This window comes from Anguilla rostrata, chromosome 3, assembly GCF_018555375.3.
Source record: "Anguilla rostrata isolate EN2019 chromosome 3, ASM1855537v3, whole genome shotgun sequence".
Lineage (NCBI taxonomy): Eukaryota > Metazoa > Chordata > Actinopteri > Anguilliformes > Anguillidae > Anguilla > Anguilla rostrata.
In genome coordinates, this window is record NC_057935.1 from 4,057,690 (window position 1) to 4,077,681 (window position 19,992).

At 47.4% G+C, this 19,992-nt stretch overlaps 1 long non-coding RNA gene across 2 annotated transcripts in view; it reads left to right on the plus strand.

Annotated features, from left to right (window-relative positions):
- The first annotated feature begins 229 nt into the window (after window positions 1–229).
- The window catches only part of LOC135249880 (uncharacterized), a 44,011-nt gene continuing 24,248 nt past the window's right edge, over window positions 230–19,992 (plus strand). For both annotated transcript variants that reach the window (XR_010328816.1, XR_010328815.1), the window contains exon 1: window positions 230–1,648. This is a non-coding gene — a long non-coding RNA (uncharacterized LOC135249880). The remainder of the gene's footprint in view (window positions 1,649–19,992) is intronic.

Here is a 19,992-nt window from a genome sequence, read left to right on the forward strand (position 1 = left end):
CACTAGAAGTTGAACTACTGTGCTTTAATTTTGAACCGCCGAAAAAAAGCTGTTTGTAAATATGATGCGATGTCTAAGAACACTTAACACTACATTTAAATGCTGTGTGAAATCCCACATAAAAATTCAAGGCAGACACGTCAGCAATACTTATGCGCAATAGGCCTAACATTGCTGAACTGCGGAGGCCTCGTTCAAATAAAGAAAAAAAGAATTAACAACAGTCAAGTTCAACTGGTTGCGTGCAGCTGTGTGTGCGTTTGTTTTTCGAGTGGTGAAAACATAAGGGGAAAGACTGATAATAGCTTACAACTTCTCTGACCCATTAACCTCCTCTGCTAATTCTGTTTCTGCATTACACCCACTTGAAACAACAAGTTCGTCTCCTGCGTTCGAAGATCCGTCACCTATTTATGATTCAAAACAAACGAGTAATTTGCGTCGGCGTTTCCAGCTGGCCAAGTAACAGGCTGTGCACCTCAGATCTGTGTGGCGGTCGTTGTGTGAATATACAAATAACAACAGGCAGGCCCGCGGAGAAAAGACTCTCAAAAGGGGGGAAGGGAGGAGAAACAAAGGGCCTGTGTATGGATCAAATCAGTTACGGTCCCACAGCGGTGGATCTGCTGCTCGCGCACAAGAATGCAGAGCAGGTGGATTTTATTCTCGTGCTCAGCATTCAGCCACCCCCGCGCGGCGTCAAGCATTACTGCTGCGGCGCGCGTGTGCCCCGACTTTACTCCACGGAAGTGCTTGATAAGTGCTTATCATGGTAATTTGCCAGACAGAAGCCTACACCTGGGACGTTTTCTCTCGTATAGGAGCTGATTCACCCACCGTCTACCGTAGTTATTCTCACTGCGCGCCGGGAAGAAAGATTAAGCTCCCCGATCCCCCCATTTCTCCCTCTCCCGTGGGAATCCATCTTTTCTTCTGACTGTTTAAAAGGAAGCCGGGCGCAGAGCGAGACTAAACGACATAAAGCTTTTAATCTGTTAATGGAAGGATCTGCTAGATAATTGAAGCACTTGGGTTATTTGCCCGTGTTCATAATGCTTCTTTAAATAATTATGATCATGATGACAACAGAGAAAATAATGCAGAATAATCATAATGCGTTTACTGATCATGCTACGAATTCATTTAAATTTCAATAGGATGGCACCACTAAGAATAAACCTGACTTTTCATCTCGGCTTTGGAGAAATCAAACTAGACAGGCAGAGAGGGAAGAAAACGAGCAAGCGTCACACCTGGCAGGACGATTGGATTTATATGATAATAGCGTGGCGCGTGAATGCGTATTTGACATGCTTTAGGCATCTCGCGCTGGCGCCCGTTCTTACACACAAAGTAGCTACAGCATTAAAAAGCCGGAAATATAGAATAAATTTTAAAACTGAAAATAAAGCCGAGGTTCTAGTATGTGTGTGTGTGTGAGAGATGGAAACGGAGTATAATACCTTGACAAGAATACACTGTGACATTTTGTCTGAGCTGACAGACAGAAGCAACGGCGTCTGCTCCAGGCAGTAAAAGTTCAAGGTTGCAGGACAGCCAGGTGTGGCTGAGGAAGAAGCGCTCGCGTGCTCTCCCCGCGGCCTACCTACCATCTTTCGGGGTTATAACCTTGACCCACTCTTAACGGGTGAGTGAAATTACTCCAAACATCTATGTCACAAATATTTGGTGATGAAATGACTTATCAACGGACCGGGGTAGAAGAGAGGACAATGGTTTGGGGTGGAATTTGAACGTTATTTCACGGTGCTATAAATCAAATGTTGCACATCTGATAATCAGATAGTGACATGGCAATTAAGATAATTGGACATTCTAGTTTTTCTCCATGTAGGGGCTTGTAGTATTTTCGTTTGTCTATTTACATATTATAAACCATGTAAAAATAAAATGATTAATAACTATCCTCATTTACACATTCACTGTTTTAATTACAGCATGTGTTTATGGAGTGTGCTCACTATAATCTATTGATTGCATAAATGCATTCTCTGAATATGCTGGTTCTTTATTAATTTATATTAAATTAATTATGTCAGGCTCTTGGTATTCAATAGGCTAAAGCACCCTATCACTTGGGCCCACTAACTCTGTGGCGATGTTGTGTTCATTCAGTCACTGTAGTGAATCATGGTCAGTCCTGAATGATAAATTGAAGAAATCTGACCTCAAAAACATTTAATCAATCTCTAAAAACCCATTTACTGCATTTTTATTAAAAAACGTGGCAAAGCCCACGTTTGATGCTTGTCGTCCGCTATATATTTTTAGAACGGAATCAATAACAGGTGGAGCATTTTTTTTGTGTGTGTGTATCTTTCCCTTTTTAAAAAAAAAAAAAAATTTCAGATCTGAAATTAAACGCTGTAAAGTTCACCCGAGTTGTTCCGCGCACATTTTTCGAGCAAATTTCGGTTTAATTCCAGTCACAATCGAGCTAATTAAACGCAAAGTGCTCGGGGAAGCCAGGTGGCTCTTCCTTTGATGACACTTGAAACGGCGTGGCTGTTAGTGCTGGTTGGGAAGCTGGTGCTTGCCGTTCTGAGGTTTGTGCGTTTGATTCCCTGGTGGGACAGTGCCGTGGGAACTGTGAGCACCGGACGCAACCCGAATTGCTTTGAGGGGCTGTGTGCGTGGAGGCCTTCTTTGAGAGGGGCACAGGTGCTCAAAGTGAGAAAAGGGCACACCGACCTAAAAAAAAAAACAGTTTTGTATTACACCCAGGTATTGTGCAGAATGTATTTTACATAAATGAATGACTCGATGAAAATGAATGACAGAAACAACAATAATACACATGTACTTTTAAGAAAAATCAAATCAAAGGGGTGCATCAGGCATGTGGGCCAAAAGGGGCACCCCCCCCCCCCCCCCCCAGAACATGCCTGCTGCTTGGTAAATGTAAATGGATTGATTGTGAGCTGTCTAAGTCCTTCCAGGTATGAGCATCGTACAGTATGCATGATTGGCTATAGTGTTTCCCAAAAGGGGGGTGGGGGGGGGGGGTTGAGTTGGGGGAATCGTTGTATTTATCTTGCACCTGTGACACTTGCAATGCTCAGGTAGACTGCAAAGGGAGAGCAGGTAACATTCTCTTTTAATGGAGGCCACTGCAGTGGTAATCTTGGCTCAAAAATAAATCTTGATATCCCAAATTGGGAGGAAAAACAAAAAAGAAGAAGAAATCTTGGTTCATAAAAAAAAAATACTAAACTGGATTTGAAATCCCATGTCCTTGCTGTGAGCATGTTCCGAGAATGTAAAATAATTGAACGGTATTGTGATCGTTATGTCCGTTTAATTAAGTCCCAGGCCAGAACGCAAACCTCGGTGTGGCCGCTGAAGTGTTGGCCTTGTCCAGTCTAGTGTTCTGGCCCTCGTCAGAGCGTGGGGGGGCCAAACAGTTTTATTCTCTTTATTGAAGCTGATTGCCCACTGGTATCCACGTGTGTGACGGTGTGCTTTAGTGTTTTTTTTGTGATGTATTTAATTGGGGGAAATTAGAACTGTGTGTGTGTGTGTGTTTGTGTTTGTGTTCGTGTTTGTCTGTCTCTCTGTCCACCCATCTCTCAGTATAAGAGTTCAGGTATGTGTGTGTCTGTGTGTGTGTGTGTGTGTGCTTGTGTGTGTGTTTGTGTGTATACCACTCACGCATTTGTGCATGTGTGTTTGGAGAGTGGAGCAACAGCTTGGTTATCTCAACCTGCAGATCCAGGTTTCCTTCCCTCTCTCTTTCTCTCTCACTGTTCCACACACACACACACACATGTATGCACACACACACACACACTCACGCACACACACTCACAGAGTAAAGTGAAACAACTTTAATAGATAAAATGGGAGAAATTAAATTCAGCAGCAGGTGAAATGGAAATAAATAAATAAAGAGAGAGTGAGTGAGAGAGGGAGGGAGAGAGGGAGAGGCAGCAGGCGGCTTAGCTTTAGAGAGTAGAGATAAAGCCCCAGGGCTCTGGAGGAGGTGATACCGTGGCAGATACTTAACCTCCCCCAGCACTGTGTCTGCACCACAGCCTCAGCATGAGGGATGGACATGAAGGCCTGGCAGCTGCCATTAATAACATGGCTACACACACACGCACACACACACACATACACACACATATATACACACGCACACACACACACACATACATACACACACACACACACACACAGACACACACGCACACACACACATACACACGCACACATGCACACCCACACACACACACACACATACATACACACACACATGCACACCCGCATACTCACACAGACACACACACACATGCTTGTAACCCTACACACGTATCCACTCACCCCCCCCCTAAACACACACACGTGTACCCCCTCATTCCCCCTACACACACACACATACCCCCCCGGCCCTCCTCCCCCACAGACACACACACACACAGAAACACACACATCGCTTTCCCATAAGTCATGGCAAATGCATTAAATCTATGCAGTCTTGGCAAGGCTTACGTTTTGTGCGAATCTATAAGAACAGGTTGTTATGGTGCTTGTTAAAAATAAATAAATAAGTGAATACAAATCTCCTGATGCTCTTAGCAGACATGCCTCAGCCATGCAATTCCAGCCACGTCCTCCTCTTTCACACTCCCAACTTTTTACTCTTTTTTTTTTTTTTTTTTCTTGGTGTAAGTTTTGTGCTGATGCTGGAGAGATTACGGATTCTTGGAACTTTCCGGAATCGGAAAACCCCGACCCCATAACAGACTCCGCCGTTCCGCGCGTATTCAGATGGATTTGTCCCCCCCCCCTCGCTTCTCCAAGAATTTACTGGGGAGATAAATTATTAAGGGGGAAAAATCCCAGGTTAATGGGCAGCACTTGAGTTGTGAAATTTCCAGTACTGGGGATGGGGCGGCTGACGGTTTCCTCAAATGAAGGCCGTAATTCAGTTCAATTCAATTTATGTTGAATGGCGCCTTTTTTTTTTTAACAGAGGACTGTCACAGAGATACTTTACGGAGAAACAGAGGGAAAATTGGAATCAGAAGCCGGGCCTGAAACCCCCCCTTAAGAGCAATCAAGCGAGGTTAAGAACTCCCCAGTGGGGAGAAAAACGCTGAAATGGTGGTGAGAAAAAACTCCCCAATGGGAAGAAATCTTGAGAGGAACCTGGTTACGCAGGTGGAACCCATCCTCTGCCGGCCAGCCTGGTGTAATGTAGGGGTGGAATGGATGGTAACAAAGGGTAATGAGGCATCTATCCTGATAAAAAAAAGAAAATCACACGGGTCGAGCTGGTAAAAGGCTGACTCTGAGGTGTTGAACTAGCTGGTAGTCGGAAGTTTGAACGAAGGGGTGTACGATGAGCAGTTCAGAGGGGCGGGGTGATTGATCTGTGGCTTCAGGTTGGGTCAAGGTGTGGGCTTGATCCCGGGGAGCGACAGGTTACTTGCAGCAATGTAACGGGACTTGGGGACCCCTAGCAATGGACACGAAACTAAGCCATGGCATATTATTATTTTTTGATTTCCCATATACATTGGGCGAGAGGCAGGAATACACCCAGGACAGGCCACCAATCTATCGCAGGGCACACTCACCATTCACTCACACACTCATACCTACATGGGAAATTTAGAGTCTCCAATTAGCCTAATCTGCATGTCTTTGGACTGTGGGAGACATGCAGATGAATCTGTGCCGTGACTCTGTACTGTGACTCATCCGTGTGGGCCGTGACTCATCAGTGCGGGCCATGACTCATCAGTACGGGCCGTGACTCATCAGTGTGGGCCGTGACTCATCAGTGCGGGCCGTGACTCATCAGTGCGGGCCGTGACTCATCAGTGCGGGCCGTGACTCATCAGTGCGGGCCGTGACTCATCAGTGTGGGCCGTGACTCATCAGTGCGGGCCGTGACTCATCAGTGTGGGCCGTGACTCATCAGTGCGGGCCGTGACTCATCAGTGTGGGCCGTGACTCATCAGTGCGGGCCGTGACTCATCAGTGTGGGCCGTGACTCATCAGTGCGGGCCGTGACTCATCAGTGTGGGCCGTGACTCTTCCGTTAGGAAAGCGCCGGAGTCTTTGTGAGCCACAGGTGCTCTCACAGCTCAGGCTGCTTTGACGCAGTTATTTACTTTTTTACCGCAACACTGACTGCGTTTCTAATACACCTGCAGCGCCCACAGCCTTACCGCCAACTGCACTCATCCATACGTGTCCCTCTCTCTCTCTCTCCCCTCTCTCTCTCTCTTTCCCTCTGTCTCTTTTCAACACCTCTCTCTCTCTCCTCTTTTCAATCTGTCAGCCTCTCTTGCGTGCTGCCTCCTTATTTCTCTCCTTCTCCTCCATAATTCTCCTTTTCTCTGTTTACCTTTCCCCCCCTCCGTCTCCCGATTCATCAATTGGATGCGTTCTGGCATCTCTCTCTCTTTTTCTTTCTCTTTCCTTCACCCCTTCCACCTCTCTCCAACTCCTTTTATTTTCTCCCTGGGGGGTGGGGGGGGGGGGTCACCTGTCTCTGAGGCCCCCGGCTCTCTCTCTCCATCTGTCAGCTCCAATCTCTCTACCCTTCCCTCTCTCTCTCTCTCCTAGGTGCGTCAATGGCATGAGTAACAGACATGTTCAGTGCTGAAAGTGTGACACAACAACGCATCAGTGCTCTCTCTCTCCCCCACCCTCTCTCTCTCTCTCTCTTTCTTCTCTCCCACCCCTCACCTCTCTCATCCTTTCTCCCTACCCTTCTCTCTCTCTCTCCTCTTCCTCCTCCACCCTCTCTCTCTCTCTCTCCTACCTCTCTCTCTCTCTTCTCTCCCCACCCTCTCTCTCTCTCTCTCTCTCTCCCCCACCCTCTCTCTCTCTCTTCCCCACCCTCTCTCTCTCTCTTTCCCTCCTGTTCTCTCTCACTCCTCTCCTTCCCTCTGTGCTTTTTTGCTTCTTTCCCCCAGAAAACACATTTATTTCTGTGTGTGGTTAAAGACCAGTATCTCTCCATCTACATTGTTACCACTCTCGTTCCTCTCTCTCTCTCTCGCTCTCTTTCTCGCTCTCTCTCTCTCTCTCTCTCTCGCTCTCTCTCTCTCTCTCTCTCTCAGTATTTTAAAACGAGGTATGACGTGCCAACGTGATAGAATCTGGTTTAGCAGGTTAATTGTGGTGGTTGGTCATAGTAGTGGGTGTGGTCGGCAGGGTTGGTTTTGGGTATGTAAACAGGGGGTTGGTGTAGGTTTTAAGGTAATTTTAGAAAGTTTCTGTGTCTCCATAAAGGAACGTAAAAAAGTCAAAAAGTCTCTCTTCCCTCTCTCAATCCATCTCTAGTTTTTTATGTCTGCGGAACGCACGGCTTGGATTGCCTTCTGTTCTGGAATGGGGTGTGGCTCACGGCTGTTTACCCCTTTATTTATGCGTTCTTTCCTTCCGTCAGTGTCTTTCTCTCTGGCTCTCCTCCCCCCCTCCCTCCGTCCGTCTCGCCCGCCCGCTCGCTCTGTCCAGTCCAATTGAGTTCATATCGAATGGGCTTTATTGGCACAATAAAACCTGCTCCGATATCTGTTGCCGAAGCACTCCAAATGCATTAAGCGGCATTACTTCTAAAATAACAGCAGTTCACCTGTCAACAAGACTTAGGTGAACCCCAGAAGGCCTGGCTCTCCTTGGACCTCAGGAAAGGGAGAGAGAGAGAGAGGGAGAAAGAAAGGGAGGGGAGAGAGAGAGAGATCGAAATAAATGCCAAATAAAACTTGCTTTTGGTGCCACTCTACATCTTTTTTTGTGTTTATTGGGAGAGGGGGAGAAGGTGACCATTCTTTGTTTTTTTTCTTTGTTGTTGTCAGTGACACTATGTTTTAATGCTTTAGTGACACGACCTCTTGACCATGCGAATAAAGCTTGTTTAAAATTGAATTTTAATTTTTTAATTGAATTGCACTGAACAGAATTGATAGAGAGAGGGAGAAAGAGAGAGGGAGAGAGAAGGAGAGAGAGAGGGAGAGAGAGAGAGAGAGGGAGAGATGATGTGATGTGCACCAGCTAGCATTTTATCTGTCCCCCCGTTTCTCCGCTGCTCTTAAGAAAGTCCCGTCTGTGTGGATGATCGGGCGGGCCGGCAGGTCGATACCCAGACCAGCTGACGGGCCGTTAATCTGCACGTCTGATCCTTTATCCACGTAAATAATTAATAAAAAAAGAACTCTCTTCCTTTCTCTCTCCTGCCATAATTTTATTTTATCGCTTCTCGTCTTCCTCGGTTCCCCCCCGCCCCCGCCCCCTTCCCCCCTCCCGGTCGTCCGCTCTGCCGATCCTTATCTCAGACCGTCACCAGTCCGGTTATGGGACCTGCAGAGCCGTGACAGTACCGTACGTGCGTATGCGCATGCACGCACACACACCCACTCTTTCTATCTCTCTGTCTCTCGTACTCTCTCTCTTTCTCTCTCTCTCTCTCTCTCTCTCTGTGCTCTCTTCCTCTCTCTCTCTCTCTCTCTCTCAGTTCAGTACAATTCGGTTTGCTTTGCTGGCATGATAGAACAAGACGTTTGTCATGCCAAGGTGTACAGTATTGAAGAAAACAGACATCTAACGCTGAATACATTACATCCAAGACTAGAAACAAGACGACAGTAACCACACATTAAAACATTTCTCTCTCTCTCAATTCAGTCCAGTTCCTTTCAATTCGCTTTGTTGGCATGACAAACACCAAATTTGTATTGCCAGAGTCTACAGTATTAAACAAAACATACATATAACACTGAATACATAACACCAAAGACAAGAAACAAGTCAACAGTAACCACACGTGAATATATTTCTCTCTCTCTTTCTCTCATTCTCTCAAATTCAAATCCATGTGTTCTTCTTGCATGACTTCTATTGCAAAGAATTATCAAATATATAATCACCTTAATATGAGGAACCCCCCCCCCTCCCCCCAAAGGAAAAAAGCAATCCTCGTTCATCCTTCCTTTACACATTAACACACTCAACTCATCTGGAAGAATAAAAATAACAGATTTTTCAACAGACAAAATGAGTCCTCTTTCTCTCAGTTCTTTCTTAATTCAATTTCAACTCAATATTCTTTATTGTAATATAACAATAAGAATAAGAAGGCCAGTATGTTTTACACAAACATAGAAAAGAAAGTTAAAAAGCAGGAAAGCTTAACATGCAAGTCATTTTAAAAAAACGGTTAAAAAAAAAAAAAACAAGAAAAAACATAACTATACATTTTAAGTACTGATCACGTGACATAACCATGGCAATAAGAACAACGGTGAAGTTAACAGAAAATGTTTAATTACATAGATAGATTTTTAATATAATGAATTGGAAATTATTATTAATAAGCTAATGTCTCTGTAGCTCAGAGATGGTCATTGTTGGATGGTTGCTCTCAGAGTAGTGCATGTTTAATATCGATCAGTCAGTCTACATTCTTCCTCTCTTCCCTTGCTGTTAAGTGTTCACACAAACTTTTCTTACTCTTCTCTCTCTCTCCCTTCCTCTTCCCTTCTCTCCTGCACTCTTTCCCCCTCTCTCTCCCTTTCTTCCCCTTTCTCACTCACTGCCCCCCTCTCCCTCCCTCTCCCCCCTTTCTCTCTTGCCCTCTCTCTTTATCTCTTCCCCTCCCTCTCTCTTGCCCTCTCTCCCTTTTTTTCCTCCCTCTGTCTCTTCCCCTCTCTCTCTCCCTGTCTTCCCCTCTCTCCCTCTCACTCTTCCCTCTTCCTCTCCCCCTCTTCCCCTCTTCCCCTCACTCTTCCCTCTTCCTCTCCCAGTCCCAGGTGATGATGGTTGCCTATAGTGATGAGAGGGCGTCAGCGGACAGAGAACACACTGTTAAACTGATGGCGATACATCAGAGCCAGCTGTCTGTCCATTTATTTACACGCGCCTGTCCTGTGCACGAGTGTGCACAAGTGTGCACGGAGACACGGGAGCACGCGCGCTCACACCTGCGGACACGCATGAACACACACACGTATATGAATGCACACATGGACTGGTTTATTCCTGCACACACAGATGTGCATGCACAAGCACGAGTGCGCGAGTGCTTACGCACATACACACACACACACACACACACAGACACACACATATGCTCTCCCACTCACTCACACACACACACACACACACTCACACTCTGCTCCCCACTCTTACTCACACACACACACACACATGCTCTCCCACTCCTCACACACACACACACACACATGCTCTCCCACTCACTCACACACACACACACACACACACACGCTCTGCCACTCACTCACACACACACACATGCTCTCCCACTCACTCACACACACTCACACACACACACTTGCACTCTTACACGTGCACACACCACCGCCACCGTTGCAGCTACCAGTCGAGGAAGTCGATTAAATCGCACACATTATGCGCTTAATCTTGGCGTAATTGTCCCCTGATTGCTTTAAGTGTTCCTTAATAACTTAATTAGCGTGCGTATCTCCGGCTGCTCGCGTGCAGGAGAGGCCGCAGCAGCACAGGGAGCCGTGACGCCACGGCGGCTGGCTGTTCTCAGCTCTGGGGTTGGGGCCTGTGAACTTGGCGGTTTGGCGGTTGGAACTCTCGGCTGAAGTTTGGCGACAGCGTAGTATAATGGGTATGGGTATAAGGGTCTTGTAACCAGAAGGTCGTAGGTTCAATCCCCGGGTAGGACACTGCCGTTGTGCCCTTGGGCAAGGTGCTTAACCTGCACTGCTTCAGTATATATCCAGCCGTATAAATGGATGCAATGTAAATGCTATGTAAAAAAAAAAAAAAAAAAGTTGCCTGCACTGTAACAAACCTCGGAGCTACTGGTGTTCGAGCATGTTGGTTCACTCCGGTGCCACACTACATTAACCACAATGCACCAATCATCCCACAGGGCCTGTCCTCATGTGAGACCCTGCTGTGGAATTACCCTGCCAGGCGCACCACTGTCAGTCAATTTAGATAAAAGCATCGAGAAAATGACAAAATTGCAGATTGTGAGTTGGAACAGTTTTGTTAGACCTATGAGTTCATCCTGTTTTTAAGCGGTCTTTTGGCTCTCAAACACAGCCTTCAGTGTTGTCAGAACCTGTCACAAGCTTCCAGGCTTTAAAGAAGAAGAAAAATATATATATATTTATTAAAAACATTCTGCATGTATTGTTTTAGTTCCCGAGCATTAATAATTGATGGTTTTTAAACAAAAAAAGTACCTGAAAAGGAACCTTAGCAGGAACAGCTGAATGTGCTTTTGTCTTCAGTCTCTCTGTCTAGCTGTTTGTCTGTCTGTCAACCTGCCTGTCTAACTGTCTCTAACTGTCTTTACCGGTCTGTCACCTAATTGGTCTGAAAGCTTTTCTTGGCCTCTTTTCTTGTCAGATTCAGAGCTTGTCTGTCTGCCTCTCTGCGTCTGTCCATCTGTGTCAGTGTCACGGACTTTGGAGAATCAGCTGACTGACTTTTGGGTTGTATTACATTACGTTACATTACAGGCATTTAGCGGACGCACTTATCCCGAGCGACTTTTACAAAACTTTTACGTAGCATGTACATTTACAGTTGGATACACTCTGAAGCAATGCTCAAGGGTGCAACAGCAGCGCCCTACCCGGGAATCGAAACCTGTGACCTTTAGGTTACAAGATCAGCTCATTACCTGTTATACTACACTGCCGCCCGATTGGGTGAGGTGTGGGTTACTACACTGCCGCCCTATTGGGTGAGGTGTGGGTTACTACACTGCCGCCCTATTGGGTGAGGTGTGGGTTACTACACTGCCGCCCTATTGGGTGAGGTGTGGGGTACTACACTGCCGCCCGATTGGGTGAGGTGTGGGGTACTACACTGCCGCCCTATTGGGTGAGGTGTGGGGTACTACACTACCGCCCTATTGGGTGAGGTGTGGGTCGCTACACTGCCGCCCTATTGGGTGAGGTGTGGGTCGCTACACTGCCGCCCTATTGGGTGAGGTGTGGGGTACTACACTGCCGCCCTATTGGGTGAGGTGTGGGTTACTACACTGCCGCCCTATTGGGTGAGGTGTGGGTCGCTACACTGCCGCCCGATTGGGTAGGTGTGGTGCAGCTACACTGCCGCCAGGGTTGGGTGAGGGTGGCGGTCACTGCCGCCTTTGGGCGCAACGCTATGGTCACTGGAAGTATGTCTCAGTCCCTGCTGCACAGGGGGCTGTGGGCAGTGGCGGGCGGGGGGGGGGTCTGCCTTAAGGGCCAGCGAGTGAAAGGGTGAGTAAGGATATTCTCGAGATCCGTGCGTCGAGAAGTGAGAGCTAGAGCAGACAGCGCTCGTTAACTCAGGAAGGGGAGACCTTCTCCAAAGGTCTGGGTCGGAGGATTAGAGAGCTAATCCTGCCTCTTACTTCGTGGCCTCCTTTCTGCTCTGTTCTGCTATCTCTTCTCCTCTCTCTCTCTCTCTCTCTGTCTCTCTCTTTGTCTGTCTCTGTCTTGCTATCTGTCTCTCCATCTCTCTTCTTCCCGTCTCTGTTTTTCTCTCACGTTTCTCCAACTGTTTTGTGCCATTCGTATCCAAACTTTCCCATGGAATGTACTGTTACATTCAAAATGAAATGTTATTGAATCAAACGTTTCATGACTAAAGAATCTAATTGTAATAACATTTAATAATACTAAGAATAATAAATGGCAGAAGACAAAGATAATTAAAATTAAAAAGCAGTGAGTTATATAAGGTGGCCAGATTTCCTGCTGTCTGTTAGTCTCCCTGGCCTCTCCCTCTCTCTCTCTCTCGCTCTCTCCCCCTGATGTGATTGGTCAGTGGATATGATTGAGAATTTCCATGCTGGGAAAGGAAAAAAAATGGATATTTTGTTAAAAACGGTCTACTTAATGGAATTAAAAAGTGAGGCAGCAACAGCATCAGTAGCACTTTAGATCAGAGATAAAAACTTGATGGCAGAGTGGCCCCAAGTTCTGTTCAGCACTTAAGATGATGTCTCTCTCACTCTCTGTCTCTCTCTCTCTCTCTGTTCCCCTCTCTTTCAGTTCAGTTCTTTCATTCTCTATGTCTCTTTTTCTCCCTCTCCCTCTCTCTCTATCTTTGCACAAAGGTCTGAGCAGAAACTTGCTTTAAAAGCTGAACGCTGAACGCTTACCCCGCAGGGAGCGGTGCTTGCCTCTCTGGCTCTGAAATGGGGAGGGAGGGGGGGTAGGGGTCAGCTTGAGACTGTCCTAAAAGAGGCCTGGGGGTTCAAGAAGAAATGCTTCTCAGTAGGGGTTGTGTTCAGGACGAGAGGCAGCACCAGCATCAGTAACAGCATCACAATCAGCATCAGTAACAGCATCAGCATAACTAACAGCACCAGCATCACAATCAGCATCAGTAACAGCATCAGCATAACTAACAGCACCAGCATCAGTAACAGCATCACAATCAGCATCAGTAACAGCATCACAATCAGCATCAGTAACAGCATCAGCATCACTAACAGCATCACAATCAGCATCAGTAACAGCATCAGCATCCGTAACAGCATCACAATTAGCATCAGCATCAGCATCAGTAACAGCATCACAATCAGCATAAGTAACAGCATCAGCATCAGTAACAGCATCACAATCATTATCAGTAACAGCATCACAATCAGCATCAGTAACAGCATCACATTCAGCATCAGTAACAGCATCAGCATCAGTAACAGCATCACATTCAGCATCAGTAACAGCATCAGCATCAGTAACAGCATCACAATCATTATCAGTAACAGCATCACAATCAGCATCAGTAACAGCATCACTAACAGCATCAGTAACAGCATCAGCATCAGTAACAGCATCAGCATCAGTAACAGCATCAGCATCAGTAACAGCATCACGATCAGCATCAGTAACAGCATCACAATCAGCATCAGTAACAGCATCACGATCAGCATCAGTAACAGCATCACAATCAGCATCAGTAACAGCATCACTAACAGCATCAGTAACAGCATCAGCATCAGTAACAGCATCAGCATCAGTAACAGCATCACAATCAGCATCAGTAACGGCATCACAATCAGCATCAGTAACAGCATCGTCATCATCGGGAGAAATGCGCATCCCTCGAACATTCCGGGGATCGATCCACGCATCCATTTTAGAGCGCGCCCACACCGTAATGAAGTTAAAGGCTTGTATAAATAACAATAATAAAAAAGGGGATCCAGATTAGTTTTCAATGGAAATGCCATTTTCCTCCCCTCGCCAACTTGCGGTATTGATTTGAGAGGTTATTAGAGTTCTTATTTTATTTCAGATACGATTATTTTTTTCACTTTTATTCTGTCCTCACCACAAAACTCTCATATCTTTTTAGGTCAGCTCTGAGCTCTCCCCCCACCTTCCTACCCCCCCGCCCAGATAGCGATGTCTGTGCATGTGAAGAGGCATACATTACAAATGTGTGGATACTGTGTGTGTGTGTGTGTATGTACATGAGTGTATGTGTGTGCCTGTGTGTGTGTGTGTGTGTGTGTGTGTGTGTGTACATGAGCGTATGTGCGTGTGCCTGTGTGTGTGTGTGTATGTTTGTGTGTACATGAGTGTACGTGTGCCTGTGTGTGTGTGCATGAGCGTATATGTGTGTGTGTGTGTGTGTGTGTTTTTATTGCCAGGGGCAACCAGACCACAATAATTGAATCCTCCTCTTTGTCTCTGCCACTCAGTCACTCTGTTATACAGGTGACTGTTGGTCAAGACACACACACACATACACACACACACATATGCTCATGTGCAAACACACACACACGCACACACACACACAGACATATATAAACACACAAGTGCATGTTTGGAAGCACACAGACACACACACGTGCACACAAATCAACAGACTCACATGTGCACAGACATGTACATACACAAACGCACAGCCGTATATGAACGCACAAGTGTGTGTGTGGAAGCACGCGCACACACACATCAACAGACACACACACACACACACTTGACCTGATTAAATCTCCACTACACACCACTGGGGTTTGTCCCCTCCCCCCCCCCCCCCCCCCCCAAATGTAATTTCCCCCCGAGACGATGAAATACACATTAAGCACGCCGCTAGCCCTCAGGAGCGGCCCTGCGCTGTACGACGTGTCATCTGCCCGCCCAACGGAAAAAAAAGAAGAAAGAACGAAAGAAAGAAAAGAAGACGGCGGTGTCTGTATTTCACAGGGTGGAGAGAGGGAGAGAGGGAGAGAGAAAGGAGGGGGGAGCGGTAATATCGCACGTTTTAAGCGGCGCAGAAAGCCGTCTCCGACGCGCTGACTAATGATGTGTGGAGAAGGCGGGAGCTCCAGCTATTGTTTTAGCAGGATTTTAATAACGGAGGCCCGCAATGAAGCCAATTACATTTCGGCCCCAGATTAGAGCGACACTGACGGTGAACATCGACCGGAATCATATTAATTCCACAGCAGCAGCCAAAAAATAATGATTTTCTTTTTTTTTTTTTTTTTTTTTTTTTTGGTGTGCAATGCGCAGTACACTCATAATGAAAAGTGCTCACTGTTTTTTTTTATTGCGCGATTAGTTTGGCTGGATAAATATTACTCCCTCGGTTTTGTGTGTGCACCCCTGTGCCAGTGGCAACGCCACTAAACTCATGCTTTCTCTTTTGCCCTCACACACATACAGCACGGGCAAAGACACACACAGACACACACGATGGCGAACACACATCACACCACACACCACAGCACACACACAGACTATAACACACAGCATGAAGCACACACACCACACACATGCACACAACAACAGGCTCACATTTCACAGCATGCCAACACAAGCACACCTATCACACGCACAAGGGTGGAACACGGGGCACAACACATATGCAGCCACACACACAACACTTACCTATAATCTCCATACACACCACTGGGTTGCTCCCCCACTGTGCCACAACTCACTCCAAGAGCAGAAGGGAGAGGAGAGAACAGAGAGAGTGAGAGAGGGACGTGAGCGCAGGAGAGAGAGGAAAGAGACGGTGCATCAGAGAGAGGAGAGAGATAGAGAAGAGAGAGCGAGTAAAGAGAAGAGGGAGAGGAGAGCAGAGCAAGTGGGGATAAGGGGAGCAGAGAGAGTGAGAGAGATGAGAGAGGAGAGCAGAGGAGGAGAGAGAGTGAGAGCAGAGAGAGAAAGCGGGAGGCAGAAGAGTGTGGAGATAGGGGGAGCAGGATGTGAGAGGATAAGAAGGGAGAGCCCGAGAGTGAAGAGAGAGCATCGGCCAGATTAGAGAGGACACGAGAGAGCGAGACATGACGGAGATAGATGATCACAGCAGCAGCGCAGAAAAATAATGACGGAGGCAATGAGAGTGACAGAATAATGAAAGTGCAGTACGTAATGGGATTAGGGATGGCAGAGAGTAGAAATACGGTGGGTGACGAGCCAAGATGGATGATAAACATGTTGCGTTTAGCCAACAAACAGAGGAACACAGGCGAGACAGACAAGCACAGAAGGCGCAAACATGCACACACAGGGCAGCAAATATGACAGCAGATTCACAAGGATGAGCGTCACATGTAGCAGAATGCGCGAACAACGAAGGAGGGCAAAACTCACATACAGAGAGAGAGAGGGAGAGAGGGAGAGCAGACAGAGAGTGAGAGAGAGGGAGTGAAAGAGAGCGGGAGAGTAGAGGGAAAGAGAGGGAGAGCAGAGAGAGTGAGAGAGATAGAGGGAGAGCAGAGAGAGTGAGAGAGAGAGAGAGGGAGAGCAGAGAGAGTGAGAGAGATAGAGGGAGAGCAGAGAGAGTGAGAGAGATAGAGGGAGAGCAGAGAGAGTGAGAGGGATAGAGGGAGAGCAGAGAGAGTGAGAGAGATAGAGAGAGGGAGAGAGATAGAGGGAGAGCAGAGCGAGTGAAAGAGAGAGGGAGAGCAGAGCGAGTGAGAGAGATAGAGGGAGAGCAGAGAGAGTGAGAGAGATAGAGAGAGGGAGAGAGATAGAGGGAGAGCAGAGAGAGTGAGAGAGATAGGGAGAGCAGAGAGAGAGAGAGAGATAGCGAGAGGGAGAGCAGACAGTTGGCAGTGACTTCATCACCTGCAGTGGATCCGCTCAGCTCCATTATGCGTGTCATTAACACTGGGCATTAACGCTGGAGACTAAGAGCGATGGATTCCCCTTAACGACCCGGTGCAGCCTGAGCCAGTGCACCCCACCCACCCCCTCCCCAGTCCGATAGGGCCCTCAAAACTGCCCCACCCCCTCCCCAATCCAATAGGCGCTCAGAACTGCCCCACCCCCTCCCCAGTCCATAGGGCCCGCAAAACTGCCTCACCCCCTTCCCCATTCCAATAGGGCCTCAAATGTCACCACCCTCCCCATTCGATAGGGCCCTCAACCACACAATAGGCCTCATTCACACCCTCCCCAATTCGATAGGGCCCTCAAAAGTGCCCCATCCCCCCTCCCCATTCCAATAGGGTCCTCAAAATGGTCACACACCCCTCCCCATTCTGATAGGGCCCTCAAAACTGCCCCACCTCCCTCCCCATTCTAATAGGGCCCTCAAAACGGTTTGTTACTGAACTTACTGTTCTACCAATGAGTGTTAGTCTTTTCTTCACCATGCTTTTAAAATGAGGGGGGTGTCGCTTTCCTGTGATATCTCAAACTCTGCGTCTTCTCTCTCTCTCTCTCTCTCTCACACACACACACACACACACACTCTCACACACACACACACACACTCACACTCTCTCTCTCTCACACACACACACACACAAGATGCCCAGGGGTCAGTCCCAGTTTATCCCAGCAAATGGATCTCTGCTCGGACATTGCTGTTCCACGCCCCCACCCCCACCCCGCACCCCCCCCTAACAGCTGTTCCTGGGCTTCCTGCCCACCCCCCTCCCCCCACACCTCCACGTTCTCACCCTCAGGGGGGGTCTGTTTCACGTCCTCCAGGTCCGGCCCCGTCGCACTCGTCCTCCCCCCCCCCCCCTCGGCCATATGTCTGCGTATTACATCTCTGTAAGTAACAATATTTGGGTTTTTGCCGTAATCAGATTGGTGTGGGGGCCGCAGAGGATATGATAAGTGGGGGGGGGCGATCTCATTAGGCCCGGGTGGAGATGGATACCGCTCATCGCTGGACGGGGAGAGGGATGAGGGCAGTTTACCCATTCCGCACATTAAATCTGAAATAACAATTCTACTAAGAGCATCTCTGTCTCTATCTCTCCCTCCATCTCTATCTCTCTCTCCCTCCCTCCCTCGCTCCCTTGTTGTTGTTTTTTTTTTTACTATGCTCCAGAAGGAGCGTGCAGGGCAGTCATTTGGCGAAACTTTTTTGCGAACGCGTAGGACACGGTCCCCTGTGAAGAGCAGGCCCCCCAGGGGGGGCAGGGAGCACAAGATAACCAACAGCCCTGTCCAATACACTACCTGGGGGGGTGGGGGGGGGTAGGGAGAGAGAACGGGAGCCACCCTACTCCCGTGTTTCGCTCTTATCTTATTGACGCTGCTGCCGTCTCACTGTTTAACTCCATTAATTGGATTTCCCCTTTAACCGATTCACCGTTTTTTTTCTTTTCGTTTTTTTTTTTTTGGTTTCTTTTGTTCCAATTTGGAAACAAATGCCCCAATCACGTTCACGGACCCGCCTTGCATCGGCACTGCGTTCTACACGCGCTTGGTTTGGGGGGGGGGGGGGTGGGGGCAGGGGGAGCGGGAAGCGCAGCCAATCAGATTTGCTCTTCTGATGAGCGGGTTTGCCCAACCACCGTTTCTCTGCACCCTGATTGGTGCAGACGGCGGGGCAGACAGGGCAGGTGGGGTGTCTCTTAAACATGGCGATGATGAGGCCCCCCCATGAAGAGTGAACTTTCTCCCCTCCGAGCATCACTGTGACCAGTAACGTGTTGCCCTGGGAAACGTCTAGCCCATGTCAGTGCAGGGCGGCAGTGTAGCATAATGGGAAAGGCACTGGTCTTTGTAACAGGTTTGATTTCCAGGTAGGACTCTGCCATTGTACCGTTGAGCAAAGGCACTTAACCCGCACTGCTTCAGTATATATCCAGCTGTATAAATGGATGCAGTGTAAAATGCTGTATGTAAAAAGTTGTGTAAGTCGCTCTGGATAAGAGCGTGCACTAAATGCCTGTAATGTATTGTAATGCAATGCGTCAGCACCAGCACATTCAGTATTCACTTACGGCCCAGGCACTGAAAGCTTTCTTCAGCAGAACGTAACACGTGGTGGTCCAAATGTGTTTATTTTTAAAAATCTGGCTGCCTGCATTTTTTCCAGGGCTCAGTGAAGAAAGAATTAATTAAAAGAAATCATTTCACTCAGTTTGTTTTTTTTTTCCAGTCCTGTGTTGATGCATAATAAACATATTTTCAGTGTCCTATTAATAGTTTGTAAAACCATACGGTTTGGTTTCAAAATGATATCGCAATCAAAAAGTAAGAACTGTAATTAGAAGATGGCCAAAAGTATGTGGACACCTGAAATCCAACTTCTCATCCAAAATTATGGGCATTAATATGGAGTTGGTCCACCCTTTGCTGCTATAACAACTTTTCTGGGAAGGCATTGTACTAGATCTTGGATGTTGGATGTTATAATAGATTGCTGCTGGGATTTGCTTCCACTCAACCAGAAGAGCATTAGTGAGGTCGGGCACTGATTGGGCGATTAGGCCTGGCTAGCAGTTGGCTTTCCAACTGATCCCAAATGTGTTGGATGGGGTTGAGGTCAGGGCTCTGTGCAGTCCTTCCACTCCATTTTCGACAAAACCATTTCTGTATGGACCTCGCTGCGTGCCCGGGGGTACTGAAGCGGGAAAGGGCCTTCCCCAAACTGTTGGGGAAGCACAGAACCGTCTAGAACGTGATTTTATGCTGTAGCATTAAGATTTGCCTTCACTGGAACGAAGGGGTCTAGCCCCAAACCATGAAAAACTGCCCCAGACAAAGTTGTGTCATATAGTGTACTTTCAGAACACAA